This window comes from Triticum urartu, chromosome 5 (genome assembly GCF_003073215.2).
Source record: "Triticum urartu cultivar G1812 chromosome 5, Tu2.1, whole genome shotgun sequence".
Classification (NCBI taxonomy): Eukaryota; Viridiplantae; Streptophyta; class Magnoliopsida; order Poales; family Poaceae; genus Triticum; species Triticum urartu.
Genome location: NC_053026.1, coordinates 240,147,576 through 240,154,339, shown reverse-complemented (window position 1 = coordinate 240,154,339; position 6,764 = coordinate 240,147,576).

Below are 6,764 nucleotides of genomic sequence, written 5' to 3'. Positions count from 1 at the left end.
GATTGCTTCGGTACAGAAGGTCCCACCTTTGGGGACGAAACAATATCCATTGCCTCTTATTGCTTAAAAAATTTTCTGGTGTGAACATAGAATGACAGGAGTGTTGTGTCAATTTTTGGGATTTTCCGGGGTTCGTTTGGAAAGTTTTATGCATTAATTGAGTTTGCAATGCATTTATGTGCATAATTAAAATTTGAACTACATGCACATGCTCCAATGCATATAAATTGGTTGAAAATTCAATTATGTGTCCTTCGTTTCATGCATAGTTCCCATGCAAGAAATGAGAATGAATGTCAAACAACCTACCATGGTCACTTGGCCGCAAACATTGAGATACTAGTTTTTAAATTCTAGTAAATCCAAAACTCGTCTAAAATTCATGAAACTTGCTATGCTATCATGGAGTGGCATCAACATGCCGTGGTAAATTTTTTATCCCATTTGGGGCAGGTTTGGGTATAAGTTTCTCACAAACCAGAGCTTCTCGCAACAAGCCTGATGGTTTCGGTACGGAACGTCCCACCTTTGGGGACGAAACGATACCCGTTGCCTCTTATTGCTTTCAAAAAAATTCTAGTGTTAACATAGAACAACAGGAGCGTTGTGTTAAAATTTGGAATTTTTCGGGGTTCGTTTGGACATTTTTATACATTAACTAGGTTTTCTAGGCATTTTATATGCATAATTCAAATTTGAACTACATGCACATGCTCCAGTGCATATAAATTGGTTGGAAAATCAAATCCATGTCCTTGGGTGTGTGCTTAGGTCCCATGCAAGAAACGGAAATGAATTTCAAGCACCAGGGCACCGTTGATTGCCGGCAAAACGTTGAGATACTTTTTTTTCAATTCTAGTAAATCTAAAAATCGTCTGAAATTCATGAAATTTGTCATGCTATCATGGAATGGCACCCGACATGCTGGTATTTTCGTGTCCATTTTGAGAGAAGGCGCACTCAAATAACAGCCAACAAAGGCATTTTGAAAAAATAGCTGCCACTTTAATATCTCGAACGTTTGTATAATTCAAATCGTGTGCGTTCTATTAACCATTCACATGACGCCACATGTCTTTGTGTTAATGGCTATAGGAGGTGTCGTGCGGACAGCTGCTTGACTGAACGGGAGGCGTGCGAGCGGAGTCTGGTGCGCAGGTTGATCGAGAGGCGTGCAAGTTGTCCTTCAATGAGCAGACTCACCGGTAAGCGTGCGAGTTGTCCACTGCGCAGGCTCACTAGGCAGCGAGCCCTTTGACTTCCGTGGACGCCCACCTTCCTCTCCATTAATGGTGCCTGAGCCACTGTATAAAACATGCGGCCTTACTCTTCGTCTCCCATTCCCCTCTCTCCCACAGACCTCCCCTAATGCCATGGCGTAGAATGATCATCTGCCAGTAGTCTTCAAGTTTAGTGAAGTCGACTCCAAGCTGGAGGAGGTAGAAAATAAGGGGAATGGGGCCTCATTAACATGGCCCTGAATGAGCTGGCCGCGGCGGTTGCTGCCCCTGCTCCCGTCCCAGCTCCCATCCCCGCGCCTGCGCCAGCGACCATCTCCGTAGCATTGATGTAAGTGCATCTAGTGCCCCTTAGTGATTTTGGTGTATTGAAGACTTATAGGTTAAGGGATTAATGCGTTTGTGAGTGTACACAGGTCTATAAGTCTATGAGGAGTTTGATTTTTACAGAGAAAGTCGACCCCTAAAAATGAAGTTCTTTGACTGAAGACTCTGGATTTCTGAAGACTTTCTGAAGACTTTGAAAGTGAAGAAATTGGTGTGACCTTGAAGACTTGGTATTCATTCGAGGAACATGAAGCGTGAAGACTTTTTTTTCCGTAGTTTCATTTTCTCTTTCTTGAGTCATAGGAAACACCGTACTGTTAAAGGGGGTCGAGGAAATACTAAGGAAAAATTTCCATGTGATGCTCAACTCAAAATCCTACACCTACCAATCCCTTCGAGTGAAGCCATTGGAAATCTCATACAGTCCAGTCATATTCTTCAGTGACAAAGACGAAGTGCTTCTGGTCTCTGAGGAATTTGTTCTGACTGAGGAGTTAGGAATTTGCCAGTGCGGATTGCCTACATAGTGAGGAACATGATAGCCCTGAGGATTTTGCTACTCAAAATTCCAACCGTTGATGTGCTATGCACCAGCTGTCCCAAAATATCTATCCACCTAACGGTCATATCATTGAAGGGCATTTATGTCTTATCATGTCAGGCTGCTCCCTAGGCTATAAATAGCCGCCCCCTACAACCACTAGCTGGTTGGCTGCTCCGAGAGAAACTGACTCTTGTCATTTGAGAGCAACCCATCCTCCGAGGACTTTGAGCGAAAATCATCATGTGAGGAAAACCCAAACCCAAACACCTACAAACCCCAAGTGATTGAGCATCACTGAAGAGATTGATTTTGCATGGATCCGACGCTTGTTACCTTTGAAGAATGTGCTTCTTCCAGACGGTTAGGCGTCATGGTCTAGAGCATCCAAGAGGAATTGCAGATCGTCGAGTGACCAAGTTTGTGAAGGTTTGGAAGTCGCCTGAAGACTTACCACGAGTGATTGGGCGAGGTTTGTGTGACCTTAGCTCAAGGAGAATACGGTGATGACTTGGTGTCCTGAGCTGCGTGTTCAGGACTGGGTGTCCGGGACTGTGTGTCCTCAAGTTTAAATACTTAGCCGCTCCAGCCAGACATACAACTGAGATAGCAGTTGGAACTGGTCTACCAAATCATTGTCTTCACCAAGCTTACTGGTTGTATTTCCTCAACTCTTTCATTTCCTCATAACTGTGTTGTGTGCTTATTCATATCTGTGCTTGAAGACTTTGACTGAAGATTTTCTCAATTTCCTCAGTTCAATCTCTTTAGTCTATTTGTCTTCATCCTGTGTTATCTTGTGCTTATGCTTCCTATACTCTATGCCTGTCTTCATTTCATCATGATGACTATGCTTGTGTTCTGTTATGTTTACTTTTGAGTACTTATTCTGCTGCTGGTAGTTCTTCGCTAAGGAATTTCCTCACCGGCAAATTCCTTAGTGAAGAATTTTATAAAAATCACCTATTCACCCCCCTAGTCGATATAACGCACTTTCAACTGGTATCAGAGCAAGGTACTCCCTTGTTCTGTGTGATTTTGGTTTAACCGCCTGGAGTTTTAGTTATGTCGACCGCAGGTATGATCAAGGTCTCTGCTGGGTGTCCTACCTTCGATGGGACGGACTACCCCTACTGGAAGAATAAGATGCGAATGCATCTTGAGGCAATTGATAACGATCTCTGGTATGTTGTGGAAAATGGTGTTCCCTCAGTCACACCTTCTCTGAATGCTGCTGATGTGAAGATATTCAAGCAACTCGATTCTCAAGAGAAGAATATCATATGTGCCCATCTGAGCAAAGGACGGCATGGAAGAGTGAGTGCTTTGGAAACTACTAAGCTTATCTGGGATAGACTGTCTAAAGTGAATGAAGGAGTCTCAACACAACGTGACACTTGAGTTGATGTTCTTTGCAATCTCTTCAACCGCTTCAAAAGACTCGACAATGAAAATGTTCAACAAACCTTCGATCGCCTCACTGACATCTCAAATGAGCTTCAAGCACTTGGCGCCACTGACATCACCGACCATGAGGTGGTGAAGAAACTGCTGAGATCGCTTGATTCCTCATTTGACACTCTGGCATTGATGATACAAGAACGTGCTGATTACAAGTCACTTGATCCCGCTGATATTCTCGAGAGGCTAAATACTCATGAGTTCCAACTTACTGAAAAAAGAGATCTCTATGGTTCGAGCTATGGCAGATCACGTGCACTGAAGGCCAAGGCAGTATCTGAGTCCGAAGATGAAGACTCCGGTAGCAGCCTTGGTGATCCTGAAGAACCAAGCCATGAGATAGCACTGCTCGTGAAGAAGTTCCAAAAGTTCTCAAGACGTGGTCGCTTTGGAAGACCCTCAAGGAGCAATGATTCCTCATCTAGTGACTACAAGAGGAGGCTCTGTCACAAATGCAAGAAACCTGGACATTACATTCAAGATTGTCCTAAGTGGGAAAAGGAATCAAAGAAGAAGAAATACAAGGATTACAGTTCTGATGATTCTAAGAAAAAAATCCACAAAATCTTCATCATCAAAATCCTCAAAGCCTTCATAGCACAAGAAGAGCAGCTCCAAGAAGGCTAGGGCATTCATTGGCAAGGAAATGGATTCTGAGGCTGAATCTGAAGAAAATGAGGAAGAGGAGACATCTGAGGAGTCCGAATTCGGAGTGGCGAGCCTACCTCTCGCTACTGCATTCGTTAGCAAGTCTATCTTCAACATTGAAGAAAATGACCTCACCAACAAGGCTGATGAAGGCAATGATGACTATGCTCCCACCTATTGCTTCATGGCAAAGGGTGCCAAGGTACTCAAATATACCTCCTCTGAATCAAGTGAGAATGAATCTGATGAAAACCTTAAGCCCGACTATTCTAAACTTGCTAAGATTGCTGTAAAACAACAAAGGGCTTTTGAAAAGGTTCAGAACATGCTAGACAAAAGTGATGATATGTTGGGTGAAGAAATGGATCGCACTAAAGCCTTGACTGAAAATCTTCAGAGACTTCAGACTAGGTTTGACAATCTTCAAGGTCATCATAACACTCTCTTATCCGATCATGAGAAGCTTTCTTATGAATTTCTTCAAAGAAAGAAAGACCTTGAGAAGCTAAGAGTGAGTTATGAAGATCTTCAGAAGGAGCGCGATTCATTACTTGCCCAACAAATCAGTGCTTCTCAGGAAGAATTTGTTCCTCCTTGTTTGAAATGCATTGAACGTGAATCTGCTAATTCTTCACCTGAATGTTCAAATGCTACCGATGTTTCAAATTCTTCACATGCCTCTGCTATCACTAATTCCTCATCTGAGGACATTGCTAGTATCATTGACGATGCAGGGCTAAAGGAATTGTACATGACAGGCATGTACAAAAGCCTCAAAGGGCATCAGACTCTTTGTGATGTGCTTAAAAAGCAGATTCTCAACAGGAACCCTAGGAAAGAGGGTATTGCCTTTGAGAGGAAACTGAATGCTGATGGTACATATTGGAAGCCTGAGCAGTACCCCAAAACTACATGGGTTGCTGCAAAGGGACCTCCAGTTGATCCATCTAATTTATCTAGATTTGCATGTGAATCTCCTTGTTCTGATGATGAGTCATTTGACTCGAACTATAAACTGTTCAAAAATCAGAATGGTGAAGTAATGCTAGATATGTTGGCACTAACTGCAGGAAAGGTCCCCCTATGAAGAAAATCTGGGTTCCCAAAAGATGCCTTAAAAATCTTCAGGTGAATGTCATCATGAAGCCACCTGTGAAGAATAGGAACCCCAGATCAAATTCTTCATATGGACCAAATTCTTCATATGGATCCAAGTCATCATACGGACCAAACTCCTCACACGGATCATATTCCTCAAAAGGATCAAAGTCCTCATATGAACATCATCGTGCTAACCCGTCTGTTTCGGAGGGAAGATCTAAGGATTATGGATATGTGCATTATTCTTCAAATCATTATGTTCATAAGTCCTCGAAGAATTTCTCTGCTTACTCTAACCCCTCTTACGTGAAATGAAATGGACTGGCTTCTATGCCATCCTTCTCATATGGAGCTCGCAGAATGATGAACTCTTTGCCACCCCTTCAGATGTGGGTGGTGAAGAAAAAGAACTAATCTCTTCTGCAGGGTCATGTCTCCAGACGTACGTAATCGTCTGAAGAATTTGCTGGAGACCTGAGCATGCCTGAAAGGATGCAGGCTAATCATGAAGAAATGAACTTTCATTTCTCACGTCCTCATACTGCTTTATCTGTTCTTTTGATTGATGAAATTGATCTGACGAATTGATGTCATATTCTTCACTGATGAAGTATATGAGTTTGTAAGTTGCCCTAATTCATCTGCAGGATGATCAACCCAAAGCCACTGAGTGGGTCCTCGATAGTGGATGTATGAATCACATGACTAGTGACAAGAATCTATTGATGGATGATCCATTATCTCCGTCGCATCTGAAGCATATCATCTTTGCCGACAAAGGCAAAAGTCAGGTATTGGGTCTAGGTAAGGTTGCGATCACAAAGGATCGACACATGGATAAAGTCATGCTTGTCGAGTCCTTACGATACAACCTCACGTCTGTCTCAATGCTTTGCAATCTCGATATGGTTGTTGTCTTTGGCAAGTACCGTTGTGTTGTGGTTATGAAAGCTGACAATTCCAAAGTCTTCGAAGGATTTAGGAGAGGAGACCTGCATATTGTTGATTTCTCTACAGGACCACAACCAGCCGTGTGCCTACATGCAAAAGCTTCAGAAGGCTTGCTCTAGCATCGACGACTTGGTCATGCAGGCATGAGGAATTTGCACACGCTTGCGAAGAAGAAGCATGTCATTGGTATCGAGAATGTCAAATTCCTCAAGGATCACCTATGTGGAGCCTGTGAAGCTGGGAAGATGACAAAGGCTAAGCATCCAGCGAAGACTATCATGACCACTACTCATCCATTTGAATTGCTTCACATGGATCTCTTCGGTCCTAATCATTATTCTGCTGTTTCAAATGATGCATCTCAATATGGCTTTGTTATTGTTGATGATTACTCTCGATACACATGGGTACACATTTTTACTTACAGACATGAAGTACAGGAAGTCTTCAAACGATTTTCCTCGAGGGCTTCAACCAACTTTGGTGTGAAGATCAA